The sequence below is a fragment of the Pelodiscus sinensis genome, chromosome 1, assembly GCF_049634645.1.
Source record: "Pelodiscus sinensis isolate JC-2024 chromosome 1, ASM4963464v1, whole genome shotgun sequence".
Classification (NCBI taxonomy): Eukaryota; Metazoa; Chordata; order Testudines; family Trionychidae; genus Pelodiscus; species Pelodiscus sinensis.
Window position 1 is genome coordinate 322,484,340 of NC_134711.1, and position 14,969 is coordinate 322,499,308.

General features: G+C 50.1%; 1 protein-coding gene across 1 annotated transcript in view; it reads right to left on the reverse strand.

Annotated features, from left to right (window-relative positions):
• KCNE3 (potassium voltage-gated channel subfamily E regulatory subunit 3) overlaps positions 1 to 11,808 on the reverse strand; it is a 25,713-nt gene extending 13,905 nt beyond the window's left edge. The window contains exon 1 of the mRNA XM_006127515.4: positions 11,599 to 11,808. The gene's annotated coding sequence lies outside the window, so the exon portion shown is untranslated. The remainder of the gene's footprint in view (positions 1 to 11,598) is intronic.
• Between the last annotated feature and the right edge of the window lie 3,161 nt (positions 11,809 to 14,969).

The window sequence follows — 14,969 nt, forward strand, 5'->3', positions numbered from 1 at the left end:
CAGACATGTGTAGGCACCACTATTGCAGCGTTTGCAACTCTGGCTTTACGGAGTGCTTGCTTCTCTTGTGCTATAGTTGTCCTTCTGGCTTCAGATGTTTGGCAGCCTGGGTGGATCAGCATGCGCCATGTCGATCGATCTTGTGCCAGGGTCTCCCAGGAGGTGGTGTTGATATCCAGGGACCTGAGAGAGGCTTTAAGCAGGTCTTTGTATTGCTTCTTTTGTCCCCCGTGCAATCGCTTTCCTTGAGACAGCTCACCATAGAAGAGCTGTTTAGGGATGCGATGGTCTGGCATCCTTGCAACATGGCCAGCCCAGCGTGTCTGGGCTTTCATCAGCAGGGTGTGAACTGACGGCAGGCCTGCTCTAAAAAGGACTTCTGTGTCTGGCACCTTGTCCTGCCACCGGATCCTCAGAAGTCTGCGGAGGCAAATCATGTAGAAATTGGTTCAGTTGCCTAGCGTGCCTCCTGCCTAGCATGAGTTCAAGTCTCACTGGCATACATCAGGGTAGTTAACACTACTGCTCGATAGACTTTAAGCTTTGTAACAAGGCTTATTCCACGGCGGTCCCACACTTTGGTCAGCAGTCTGCCGAATGCAGAGCTTACCTTGGCGATTCTGCAGTGGACCTCGATGTCAATTGTCACTGCGCGGGAGAGGGTGCTGCCAAGGTATGTAAATTGGTCCACTGCTTGCAGCTTTTGTCCCTTCACTGTGATAGTGGGCTCTTGATGTTGGGCTTTCGGAGCTGGCTGGTGCATCACTTTGGTACTTGGTCCTGCTATGAGGGCAGGGGACTGGACATGACTCAATGACCTCTCAAGGCCCCTTCCAGTTCTATGAGATAGGAATAGCTCTGTATATTATGTCTACCTTAGTTTTAGAGGCAGAGTACCTGGGAAGCGCCCTGCAGTTGATTTAGCAGCAGCATCAGTCCCCACAGAAATGGCCTGTGTTGTGTGAAGAAATACTTCCTTTTGTTTGTTTTAAACCTGCTGCCCATTAATTTCATTTGGTGACCCATAGTTCTTGTGTTATGAGGAGTAAATAACACTTCCTTATTTACTTTGTCCACAACAATCATGATTTTACAGACCTTTATCATATCCCCCCTTAGTCATCTCTTTTCCAAGTTAAAAAGTCCTAGTCTTACATGTTGGACCTCCCTCATCTGGCAGTTCTGAACCAAGGAATTTGCCAGAGCAAGTGTGAGGTCTTGGGGGTGGGGGGGGGCCGAGCGCACACCAACCTCCTCTCCCCAGTCTCTGCTCCCCAGCCTTCTGGTTCTGTAGGTGGTGGTAGCCTTGCCAGCGTTCCCAGCCCCGCCAGCTTCAGTGGCAGCTCTACCACCCAACTGGAGCTCCTGCCACAAATGTTGCTGGACCAGAGAGTCCCAGACCACAGAGGTTTAATCTGTAATTTTTCTTTATATGGCAATTGTTCCTTACCCGTCATCATTTTTGTTTCCTTTTTCTGAACTTTTCCCAATCTGAATACATCTTGTTTGAGATGGGGCAACCAGATCTGCATGCAGTATTCAAGATGTGAGCATGTCATGAATTTATATAGAGGCAATATGAATTTTCTGTTTTCTTATCTATCCTAATGATTCACAACATTCTGTTTCCTCTTTTGACTGCTGATGCACATTGAGTGGATGTTTTCGGAGAACTATACACAATGACTCCAAGATCTCTCTTGAGTGGTAACACATAATTCGGACACCATTATTTTACATATATAGTTGGAATTATATTTTCCAATGTGCATTACTCTGCATTTTATTAAATTTCACCTGACATTTTGTTGAAGCATCTCTTCCTTTTTGAAACTTGATTGGAACTCATTTGTGTGTGTCTATGTTAACCTTGTAAATATGTAACCTTGTAAATAACAAGGTTATTTTCCTATACAATAAATCTTTATATAATTTAATATAGGATTGACTATAAGCATTGTCTTTGCTGTAAGCTCTAATGTGCAACTGAACTGAGGGTAAATGACTGGTCCTCTGAGACTCGGAATAACCTGAGTACTGCTATGATTCTTGATGTAAAGGACAGCCTATCGCAAAGGTAGGCTCTCCTGGGTGAGAAATAGCGTATCCAAGGGGACTGTTTGGGTACATCTACACAGCAGCACTATGTCAGGATAACGTCCATTATCGCAAAATAGCAATCTGCATGTCTTAACAGCAAGCCCATTATTTTGAAATATATTTGAAATAACGGGCTTGTTATTCTGACATCCTGAAAACCTTGTTGCACAAGTAGGGTTGCCAGGTGTCCGGTATTGACCCGGACAGTCCAGTATTTTCGCCTCCTGTCTGGTAAAAAAAAAATCAGAAAATACTGGACACCTAAAATGTCCGGTATTTTCTGATTTTTTCCTGGCCAGGAGGCGAAAATCCCGGATGCTTACTGGGTTCTGCAGGGCAGCTGTCTGGCCCAGAGCAGGTAGACAAGATGGCAGATGGCTGCCAGCAGCCTGTTAAGGCCAAAAAGCCTCAAAAGCATTTCTTAAAGGGGCCACACTGTGTTTTTGTTTTTTTGCTCAAGAATTTTCGTCTACCCCTTTCTCTCCCCTGCCCAGTGTTTTTGTTTTTTTTGGAGGGGGGGGGAGGCGTGTTTGGTATTTTTGGTTAAACCGTCTGGCAACCCTATGCACAAAGATGAAGGGATTGATCGGAATAGTGCTCTGTTTAGAAATTAGTGCTGTTTAGACAGTGCCAAATTTCAAAACAGGCTATCTCAAAATAAGCTACGCAATTCACATAGCTCAGATTGTGTAGCTTATTTCGAGCTGCATGCTACTGTGTAGATGTACCCTTTGTGACTCCATGTTTAGGCTGTTGTAGCACCAGTCGAGTTTACACTTGACAACTGGTTGGAAAAATTTAAGGGCACATCTACATACCACTTAGGTCTATCTAACTTGTATCACTCAGGAATGTGAAACACACACACAGAGTGACCCCAGCGCTGTCCACATCAATGCTACCTCCAGGGCTGGTCTTACCATGATGCGAACTACGGTGGCTGCCTCACGTGCCAGACTTGGGGGGAGAGGGTGCCACTAGGACCCAGAGTGTAGAAAATTGTGTCTGCTGCTGGTGCATATGTATTCTCTCTGCTCTAGATGCACAGAGATGGAGGAGTGCTGTGCTGGAGGAAGGAGGGCACAAGAGACATAACAGGCAGGCAGGAGAAAAGGTGGCATAGGGACATCATTTGTGCACCCCACCTCAGGTGTCAAAATGTTGTGGGCTGGCCCTGGCTATCTCAGTGGGATATGTTCTCCTGCCATCATAGCGTCCATCTCTTGCGAAAGTGGAGTAATTATGCGGACAGGAGAGCACATTCCCATTGGCATACAGACTCTTCACCAGTGTAGACCTGTCCTTTGTATAGAACTCACTGCCAATGGGGAGTTTGGGGCTGGTTCTTAATAGAGTGCCCTAAGGTTGGCTCTTGAGAGCCTGCCGGACTGCTGGATACACAGGCCACTGGTTCAAGCCCTGTGGCTGCTCACATGCACAGGGGTGTCACAGTACAAGCAGTGGTTCCTACAGGAGGCTCAGCTGTGAAGAGCTTGGAAGCTCAGGATGATTTTACCCAGAGAGGGGTAGGTCTCAGCTCAAAACCAGCCAAAGAATTATGATGTTCTGGGGTCCAGCCGCTGGAGAAAATGAGCCACACTAAACAAGCAAGCATGGGCTGATGACATATTCGTGTGCTCCAGCCAGACTCCAGAGCAGCGGTTTTCAAACTACAGGCTGTGATCCAGGACTGGGTCACGGAATAATGGGCACTGGGTCTCGGTGCTGCAGGGGGATCAAGTAGCCACTGGGGGTGCTAAGCCAGCTCCCTGTCTGTCCTGGCACTGCAGACTATGCTGTGCCCCAGACTCAGTCCAGCTCCTAGGTGTGTGTGTGTGTGGTGGGGAGAGGGGGTAGAAGAGCAAACAGAGCTCTGCGCATTGCCCCTGCCCTGAGCACTAGCTCCACACTCCCATTGTCTGGGAACCTGTTGCTGGCTGCTTCTGGGGCGCAGCCTGGTCTGCAGAGGCAGGATGCAGAGGCAGGAAGCTGTCTTAGCACTGCTGACCAGGAACTGCTCAAGGCAAGTCCCTCCTTTCCCAACCTGGAGCCCCCTCCTACAGCCGAAGGCTCTCAGTCCCACTCCAGTCACATTGTGCTGGGTTGTGAGCATCAACAATTTTCTTCAGCTGGGTCACTGGGTCACAAGAAAAAAAAAGTTTGAAAACTACTGGTCTAGAGGAACCACCAATCTTCTCAGTGAAGGAGAGAGAACTAAGTTAGCCCCTGACCTCTTGTGGTGGTGGTTGTGGTCTAAACTCAGTACAAAGGCCAAGTTTATTTCATTGGCCCCTGTCTAAGACCCTAGATGGTAAGTACCAACAGGCAACTCCCGGCACAGGCTGACTTTGGACTGCTGACCTAGAGCTGGGAGAGGCCTTAGCCACAAGCTAAGGAGTTCCCAGCTACACTGCTCTGAAATGACAACAAGGTTCTGTATCGCCAACAGGGCTGGTTCACCTGAGCTTCCTGCCAGGGCCAGACACCGGCTTCTGCAGCTCTAGCAACAAAGGGACTCCATTATTCTGGGGCCTGCTTGGGTGCAGAGTTGAATACCAGCTTATGTCTCTCCTGAATGCAGCAATTGTTCTATGTCAGCAGGTAAACTGACATCATGGGACGTCAAAAGGCTGAGTCACTTGGAAAGGAGCTGTACTGCATACTAGAATTTGACACCTGTCATGCTACTGCTGCAATCTCCTTTCTTATGCCTCAGGAAAAGTGAGGCCTGGTCTGCACTGTAAGGTGAGGCCTTGCCTCCACCTAGCTGCGAAAGTGTCGCCACTTACATTTGGCTCCCACAGACGTTAAGTGCCTCTGTACGCCCATCTGGTAACACTGTCACCCCAAGTGGCGTCGAGTCACAGACGATGCCATTAGGTCGACGCTGTGTCAGCATAGACACTCTCGTTGCATACGTGGCCTGTTACTGTCTCTCAGGAGCTGTGCTGCAATGTCCCACACTGACAATACCGACAATACTTGGTGTTGCTCTGAAAGCAGGGGGTAACCCCAGCTCTGTGCCTTGGCTAGGGGAGAGCAGAGGATCTGGCCCAGCAGGACAGGGTGATGGGGAGCCCCAGAGGGTAGAAAGGCAGGTGTCAGTGACATGATCCGTCCACTGGGGGTCAACCCCAAGGGGATTTCTGCGATCCAACCCATCACACTAGGATTGAGAGAAAAAGGAATCCCAGAGTGTGGCACCTGTAGGGAAAAAATAATGCAGTGCAGAACACAGCAAATGCCACTAAAATGTTCCAAAAACAAACAAACAAACAAAAGGACTCATTGACAACTCTGGGAAAAATAGTCTCTCATTTTCCCTCTCCCGCTAGGCAAAGAAAGCCCGAATTAAGGCAGCAATATCACAAGATTTATTCCTGGTGGCTAAAAATTTACAAACAAAAGTGCCACCATAGGGGAATAAATATAAAAAGCATGAAGAGCAAATCACAGTCACAAAGAAGAAAACAAGATAAATGGAAAAAGCTCCCGAAAAGGCAGAAAGAAAACAATGTCTGCTACTTAAATCCAAAGTAAAAAGCAACCATCCTTCCAGGCCTGTATTTAGTGAGAACAGCTTTGCAGGAACCTGTATGAAGTTAAAAAAAAAGTGCAAAAACCCAAACAATAAGCTTAGAGCCCCCAGAAACAATGTTACTTAAAAAACGTTAAAAAAAAAAAAAGCTTTTGTACAAAGAAACTCTGCTGATCTGAGAGGGAATTAAACAGCTGTGGATGTGAAAACATTAAAAAGAACATTTCCACATTAAAGAAGCGACTGCTTGATTTAATAATGAAATCCAGTTACAGCAGTCTAACTCTGTGCAGTCGCGTCCGGTGACACCATGAGCAATAAAACCAATTATGCAACAGGGAGGTCAAGTGGTGACAACTACCGCCGCTGTATACTCCCCCTGTGGCCAAAATGCCTTCACAACCATTCTGAAGGAAATGGGCCCTTCCTGATGAATGTGTCTAGAAATAATTAATTACACTGACTGCTGCAGGCATTTTATTGGACTATAAATAATTCAGTCAAAATCTTTTAAAAAGAAAACAGGGATTTCTAGATGGTGTCGCTGCTTCCAGATACACTGGTGACGATGTAATAACATCAGATATAAAATATAATTAAGAACAGTGCAAAGCTCATTCATCAAACCACAGATTGTAAACAGGCAAAAACACCCTTCACAAAAAAACTGTAAGTGTAACAATCTGGTTACTAGCTCCTCCAAGAGCATCACTCCTTGTTTTGCCAACAACGCCAGTCTCCACGGTCATTTGTCCATTTCCTGCCACACAGTCCCCTAAGTGTGGAGGGCTCTGTCTCCAGTGACCCACAATGTTACCGCTACCAATGGCTGGAATATATTTTCTTTCTGATTCTCAGCCTTGCTATAGAGCTGGTCAAAATGTTGGAAAAATTAAAATGTTGATAAAAAATGTCCAGCCCAATTCCAGCTTCTACTTTCTGCTTCTTCAAAACTTTCCCCGAGACCCACCTGCATTGCAGTGTCTGTAGGAAGCAAACCTAGGTTAGTGATAGATCCAGGAGGAAAATCCAGACTGGGAATCAAGCAATCTGGGTTCTCCTGGATCTTCCACTAACTTGCTATAGGACTTTGGGCAAGTCACTTCATCTACCCAGGCCCCATCTCACACTGTTTGTCCACAGCCTGGCAGCATGAGGCTGTTTGGATACTACTACTAAGCAACGGGGTTGTGAGAGTATGGAATGTAAGGTGAGGCTGCATGTAACTGTGCAGCTCTGTTGCTGGACTGGAACCACGGAGGCGTGGGCCTGTTATAAGAAACTGAGGAATGACTGCTACGGAAAACAGGGTGACTTCCCTGCAAACTTCGGCTCTGCAGTGGGAAGAAATACTGGCAATGCGACCTGTCCTAACTGCGTACCCTGCCCTGTTGCCATGAAATCCCACCCTCTTTCAGAGGACTGTAACCCCAGCACTCTTGTCATAATATTTTTTAAAACCTCCCATAAAATTCCAGGACTGTTCCTTCTGGCCTGGACTAAGCTGGAAGAAATCAACCCTAGAATTCCCCAGTGGCCCATCTCCACTGACCAGAGCAGGGATGGATGCCACAGTGTAACATCTGTAGACAGGGAGCTGGCATTTTTCTCTCCATGTGATGTTTAACACCGTTCAGAACAGAATTAGACAGCGAGTGGTTAAGAACAGCTGAGTCCTGCCAAGGGAAGTGCTTTCATGGTCATTGCCATCAATAGATCTACGCCAGCAGGGAACTGGAAGCATAGTGCTGGCTGAGCTGCGGCAAAAGCCAGCAGGGAACTATTTAAAGAGCTGGCAGGGACGTGGGTTACAATAGGACAGTACCTGTAAGAAACTCTAAGTTACTTTAACCGATAACAGGGAGGCTTAAACTTTTGCCAATCTAGAGGCGGCCTCTGTTAAACTCTGGCGGGATGATGACTCCATCCATACCTGTTCAAGAGCTTCACTTCCATGGGAATTTGACAGAAACACCAGAAAGATCCACATCCTCCCCCATTCTCCCAGCAGAAACTCAGTTTGCAAGGTCTTCGAACAGTTAATTCCCCCCATCCCCGATTTAGGAGAGGCAGCTGGACTCACCCTCCCACCCCTGAGAGATGCTGTGTGCTGCCAATCCTCCTTGATGAACATGTTACTAAAAGTCCTCACCACCCAGACAAGGGGGTCCCATCTCTGCTCACACCGCTGCTTTCTCCCCTTGCTTCCTTTCCTACTGGTGTCCACTGTCTAGCCATAGTTCCTCTCTGCAACCCTTCTTTGAGCAGAGTGAACAAGCAGGGAGCCCAGATTGCTACAGATGGAGTAGACCTGGGAGGAAGTTGTAACATCTGGATTTTAGCACTCCCAGACCTCACAGGGGCTTGAGTGGGCTGTGGGTTTGTTTAAGACAATCCCTAATGCACACGGTGTTGGGCTTTACATGTAGGAGAGCATTAAACCATTGAAATACACAGTTCATTTCAAAGAGTAGCAACCCCCACAGAGGTTATCATCTTCATAATCCCCTTCAGGATTCCCGCATGTCAGTCTCTGTCCCCCTCTTGTTGCTGATTCACAGAAGAGGTTGTGGAGTCTGTGGCTCATAATCACGGGTACATCTAGACTGGCATAAAAGACGTCTCTTTAAAGTGAGTGAGCGGAAACATTTTAAAATCCTGCTGTGGACAGGACAAGCTGTATTGTAATGTGTGCTAGCTGGAATTGTTAAATTCCTCTTGTTCAGTTCACAGTAAGGATGGTAAATTGCGGTTATCTGGCTAATCGTGTAGTTGACACAATTCGTATCGACTACACAATTAGTCGATAAGGGCCGCTCTGCAGAGCCACAGCGGGGGTAGCTCCAGGGGCCGGCTTGAGCCAGGACTGAGCAGTTCCGGCTTGTGCCGGCTCCGGGACCCACCTGTGCTGCAGCTCTGGATTTTAAATGTAGCAAGAGTTCTTGCTACATTTAAAATGCAGAGGCACCACATCCTGAACCAGCTGAGCCGGAACGGCCAGCCCAGACCACCATGAACAAGAGCTGCATGGCGGCAGCAGCCTCTGTCCATGGGGAGGCCCAGTTCCCCACTGGGACCCCCATGGACAGGGGCTGCTGCTGGAGAAGCCTCTGACCACAACGAACCTCAGCCCACCGCGGACAGTGGCAGCTTCGCAGCAGCCTCCTCTATCCCGCCCGCCCCCATTGCCTCAAAAAGAGGCAGCGGGGGAGAGGGGGGAAGGTGGCACCACAGAGATGGTGCTGGGGGGGAATGGCTTTTAAGCCATCGCCCCCCAGCACCAGCTCCTGTTCCCACTCCCCCCCCGCCAGAGAGGCAGCGGGGGGAGGAGCGAGTAGTCGATACTCCATTCAACTGCTCGCTAACATCCCTAGTCCACAGCACTTTAACCAACATGTTTAGAAAATGCACCTTTTACATAAGCCAAGTCAAGCCCTAAGGCAGGGGCCTCAAATTCAATTTACCCTAGGGCCAGGGTCAGCCTTCAACTCTTCCTACAGGCCAGCGGGCCCTCCCCTGTGGCTGGGCCCTGGGGAGCAGGAGTTTCCATGCATCCTCCCCCCCTCCCTCGTGTGCCCATACCAGCCCATGCACTCTCCCTTCCCCTGTTTGTCCCCCCAGCCCCGCCTGCTGCCCCCAGGTGGTTTCCAATGCTCCCATTGCCACCACCAGCAGCACAATGAGGTTACAGCGGCTTCCAGCTTCTGGCAGCTGCTGCTGTTTGCACGTCCCTGTGGCTCAGGGGAGGTGTGTGCAGAACTTGCCTGTCCATAGGGTTGTTCAAGGTAGCCGCCTTAGACCCTGCACTTCAGCGGGGCCCCACAACGGCTGCCCCAATTGTCCTACGGACAGGACAGTTCCCCATACTCAGATTAGTCCTCAGGGCCCTGGGCGGGCTGCGGCTAGCAGGAGGAGTCAGCTGCCTCCCTGCAGTTCCTGCAACGGCAGGAGCTGCAGGAAAGCAGAGCAATGCAGCAACCTGCTCTGCTCCGCTGCCATCTCCCAGGCCAGTCGGGTCTCCCCGCTTCACCATGGCTCCTGCCCCTACAGTGAGTGTGGAGGGAGGAGTTGCTCAACTCCTGATAATCCCCAAGACTGCATCCCTTGCGGGGGTTGGTGGAAAGGGTACAATGCAGGGGGCAAGAGGGCAGAGCAGGAGTGGGACAGGACAGAGCAGGGGCTGAGCTCAGGGAAAGGGTGTGAATACCTCCCCTCCCCAGGGCTGCAGAGACTCACGTGCCAGCAGCTGCATGGGCCAGTGTATAGGCAAAAAGTGAAACCTCTCCGTTTTTGTGACCGTCACAGTTTCTGTCATACATACATGACATTTGGTACAACTTCTCAGGAATTGCTACCTAGTGTTTCGGTCGCTGCACTGGCTTATGGAACTACTCAGGCTGATGCATGGGCCATGGGTTTGAGACTCCTGCCCTAAGGGCTTTCAAGCTTTATTTTGTTGTTAGAGGCTTATATGGTTTTGTCACTGGAGGTCCCTTGTAACAAAGCTGGTTGGCTCATGCTGGTTCAAGTTACATATGCCCCATATAGGATTCCCATCTCCTGTAACTAAGCCATAGTCACCCAGGGCTTCCCAGTTCCTATGACGCTGCACACCGTAGCCACTTAGAACTCCCCAGGGACAGGTGAAAGTCCCGATCCCCCTGCTCCCCAATCATTAGCCCACATCACGTTGTATTAGTATTTGTACATGATGGTGCCCAGGGACTCTAATCATAGACCAGGACATCATTGCGCTAGGCACCGTATAGACACAGAATAAAACAGTCGCTGCCCCCAAAGTGCTTAAAGGAGAATCTCCATGATATTAGCAACATAAAGCTTGACACAATTGAAGGGTTCTCACTCCATCCAGTAGAGGGCAGTCCTGCATACCCTTTAGACAAGACATTCAAGAGATAACTAATAATTATTCAACCAATTCCCACCTCTACTTCAAACTTAGCAGTGCCTACTCACCTAAAGTTTTCTCTCACCTGAGGAAAAACTACCTCCCCTCTCCCTGCTAATACAAGGGTGGATCAAAAAGGCTTTCCCAGGCTCTCTCAAGAGGACGCTCAGATTTCAGGAGCCGACAATATTTTTAGCCCAAAGGTTAAAACTTTCTGTAAAGAAATGAAGCGCCTGAAGAGGGACTTTTGTCAGGACACGTTCCTTGCCCCAGTGTCAATGTCACCGACACTCACTCTGGCTTTGCATCACCCCAGGTCCAAAGCAGAGGCACTCTCCACAACACACACAGGGCCAGAACCTGCCAGTTATGACAACCTCCCCTCCACCTCCCTCCCATAACTCATAGTAGCAGGTACATGTCACCCCGGAGCAGTCTGGTTCTTCCTGAACCCCCAGCACCTCCTTCAGCAAAAGGACAATGGGGCTGGGGCACAGGGCTGTGGGGTGGGAGCTTGGGAGGATTTGGGGATGGGGGTAGGGAGTGGATGAAGGGTGAGTAAGGGCTCCTTGGCGAAAGGTGCAGGAGGGCAAGGGAGTCCCCAGGGACATGGGATTGTGGTGTTCTGGGGAAGGTGCGGGGCTGGAGGGAAAATCAAGCGATTCTCTGGCGCAGGGAGTGGGGTGAAAGGTGAATAGAGGTTCAGGGGGGTCCTATGGCACAGGATGGAGGAGTCCTGGGACGGTTTGGGGGGTCCCCAGAGCAGGGGGCCGTGGATCCCTAGGGAAAGTGATTAGGAGGTTCAGGGTGGCTGGGGTAGGGGATCAGGGAGCTCAGGGATCCCCAGGGCAGGGGCTCCCTAGGGAAGGCTCTGGGGATCCCAGGGCAGGCTCAAAGGGTCTCCGGGGCAGGGGCTCCGTGGGGAGGAGTTCAGGGGTCCCGGGAGCGAGGCGCGGGGGCTCCGTGGGGGGAGGGTGTGGGAGCCCCCGGGGTGGGGGAGGCTCGGGGGTCGCAAAGGCTCCCTAGAGAAGACACGGGGATCCCGGGGTACCTCTCGCGGCGCCTTCCAGCCCGTCCTGCTCTCCCGGCCCCGGCCGCCCGCACTCGCCCGGCTGCAGCACGTGGGGGCCGCGCTGGGAGCGGCTGCCCCGGCCCCCGCCCCGCCCCCGCCGCTGGGAGGGAGCGCAGCGTCCCGGGGCAGGGCCACCTGCTGCTGCCCCCCATCGCCTCCCGCCAGCCTCGGCCGCAGCGCCGCCCCGCCAGCCTCGGGCCACGAGTTTCTGCCCCCCCCCGGGACCCTCAGCCCTAGGGGCACCCCACACACCCGGGCCCAGGGTCCCTGCCACGTGTCCCGGGGTGAGGGGTCCCGGCCCCCTGCCAGGTCCCCCAGGCTTGGGATCCCCGCTCCTGGCTCCCTACCGTATCCCCTAGGTAAGGGGTCCCAACCCCCTCTCACATCTCCCAGGCTTGGGGTCCCCTCTCCCAGGTCACATCCCTATGCCCCCAGCCCCAGCCCCAGCTTGGCCAGAGTCATCACTCCCACGGATGCAACCGTCTAAGGGAAGTCAGGAGGAGCTGAAAGGGCTGGCCCAGCATTTCCCCCTTCTGTACTCTGAGTCTTTCCTGTTCCTCTTCCCCAAGCCAGAGCACCCCCTGCCGCTGCCTCCAGCTTTGCTGCCCTCTGACCTAGAGGGCTCTGTGACACCAGTTGCTCTTGAATGAAATGAAAGCCCCTTGTGCAGCTGGAAGTGTGATTCCCCAGAGAGCAGAGGCAGCGGCTGGGCAGCCTGCCCCTGTGCTCCTGGGCTTTGTTCCATGTCCCCCAGATCTCCTTAACCCTGGTCGGTCTGGGTTGAGAGCTGCCTGTGGGAGCCATGCTGCACGAGTGCTGTTGGCAGGGAAAGAAGAGGAGAGAATTTACAGCCCACTCCAGATGCTACTTGCCTTGCTATGGGAAGGTGCTCAGCTAGCACAGTGGTGAGCAAGGTAGGAGAAGCTTTGGAGACTATAGTGTCCCAGGTGATTCTGTGAGATTGCTTGCTGTGGTGAGTAAGGAGGGATGGTTGGTGAGGATGTGTAGTCCTTAGCAGGAAGAGGTGCGACAACTCAGCAATGGTTTCACTCCTTCTTATAGAGAAGAAGGACCCAGGTGGCAAGGCTATCATTAGGATTTATGGGGCCCTACTCAGCAGTATTAAACTAGTGCCTCTATGCCCAACATCAGCTGAGGTAGGAGCGATTTTTTAGAGATGCGATTTTATAATCTTCAGCAACACACGAATGACATAGTTTTAAAGCAAATTTTAAACGAAGATCCTGTCGACTAACACAGTAAATTCAAAAGCTTCAGGGGGTAACGGAGTTAGTCTGTAACTGGAAAAATTTAAAAAACAAATATTCTTGCAGCACCTTATAGACTAACAAAACATGTAGATGGTATTGTGAGCTTTTGCGGGCACAACCCACTTCTTCAGGTGAATGGAGTTATTAAAGATCCAGTTTCAAAATAAATAAGGGATGGGGAGAAGAGAAAGAAAAAAAAAGGAAAGAAATAGTCTATTAGAATCTCCATGCTACATGAAGCTGATAGAGAAGTTGGAAATTGTTCTTAAGTATCCATTGTTTGGTTTTTTTATGTCATTAGGACGTGGAATGTAGCGTACCATCCCACCAATGTCTTTATTCAGAACTTTGTGATATGAACAGAATTTGGGGCAAATGCCACCAGTGGGTGCAACAGTGATCTGTCTGCTCACTTTAAAATCCAATAATGTGACACCACTATGTGTGATTGAGGTTAGCAATTCAGAGGTGTTCTTAGACATGTGGCTGCTGCTGGGGGCCTAGATAGGAAGGGTCTTTGAACATTTTCCAGGAGAGCCCCTCACCTCCAGAACTTTTCCCACCCTGCTCTGCCAGGGCTTGTGGGCTGTACTGCAAGGTTCATGGGTGATTACCCTGGGGACTGGACCTGAGGACGGTTATGGGTGACAGTGGCATTGGATCTAAGCTATTTAACATAATGGTACTGTCGAAGCAAAAACACGCTCCTCTGTGTTTAGGCAACTAACAAACAGCTTTATTAATTAATAAAGCACAGCATGAGCCAAACGTGGTCACAGCAGAGCCGGGCCCAGTAAGGCTGCTAATACAATTAATCCTAGTATCTTTATACCCTTAGCCAAACAGTCTGACGTCAGGGCATCCAATTACAGAAATCCTTAATTAAATTTGGAAAAACAAAGCCTTATCAACAAGATGGCAGACAGGTACGAGGGAGTACATCTCCTGTCCCAACCAGCCCAATTAACACATACCAATAGCCCATCTTGTAGGCCTCTTCTCACGGGGTGACAGAAAGTTCACTCTGGTCTACGTGCTTGAGAGAAAAGCTGAAATGGTTTCTGATATACAAGATGGCTTCTAGCTAAATATGAAAATGGTTTCTACAGCTTCTACAGTACTCATAGAATCATAGGATTGGAAGAGGCCTCAGGAGGTCATTGACTCAATCCCCTGCCCAAAGCAGGACCAATCCCAACTAAATCATCCCAGCCAAGGCTTTGTCAAGATGGGACTTAAAAACCTCTAGGGATGGAAATACCATCACCTCCCCTGGTAGCCCATTCCAGTCCTTCACCACCCTCCTAGCAAAATAGTTTTTCCTAATATCCAGCCTAAACCTCCCCCACTGCAACTTGAGACCATTGCTCCTCATTCTGTCATTTGTAACCGTTGAGAACAACCTCTTTCCATCCTCTTTGGAACCCCCCTTCAGGAAGTTGAAGGCTGCTATCAAATCCCCCCTCACTCTTCTCTTCCTTAGACTAAACAAGCCCAAATCCTTCAGCCTCCCCTTATAAGTCATGTGCTCCAGCCCCCTAATCATTTTTGTTGCCCTCCGCTGGACCCTCTCCAGTGCATCTACATATTTTATATAATGGGGAGCCCATATGTTGTTAACCTTCTTGGCTACAAGCGAACCCTGTTGACTCATGTCCAGCTTTGTTACTTTGCGTAAGGAATCTTGTAACCCTCCTCCTTCTCCCTCCCTTTTCACTCTCCTGCTTGGGAAGTGTTTTATGAACCAAAATAAATAGACTCTCTCCCCCTCCTTCTCAGTGAAGGACTTTGTGCACATGGGTATCAGGTTTTGCCCATGTGCATTTGGGATTTGATTCTGCATGCCGGAAGCCAGTAATCCTAATGGACTTCTTGGCATGGTTGCTGTGAGCAAGGAGTGCTGCCCTGAGTAAGGCTGAGGGACGGGGTATCCAGGACGTTGTGTGTCAGCTGCATAACTGAGTTTGGGAGGGGACGTCTGAGAGCACCATTATTTAATCTCTCGCTAGAGAAACCAAAATTTCACAATCCTGACTTCGGGCAAAGCAAGAGAGCAACATGTGGGTCCACTCTATACAC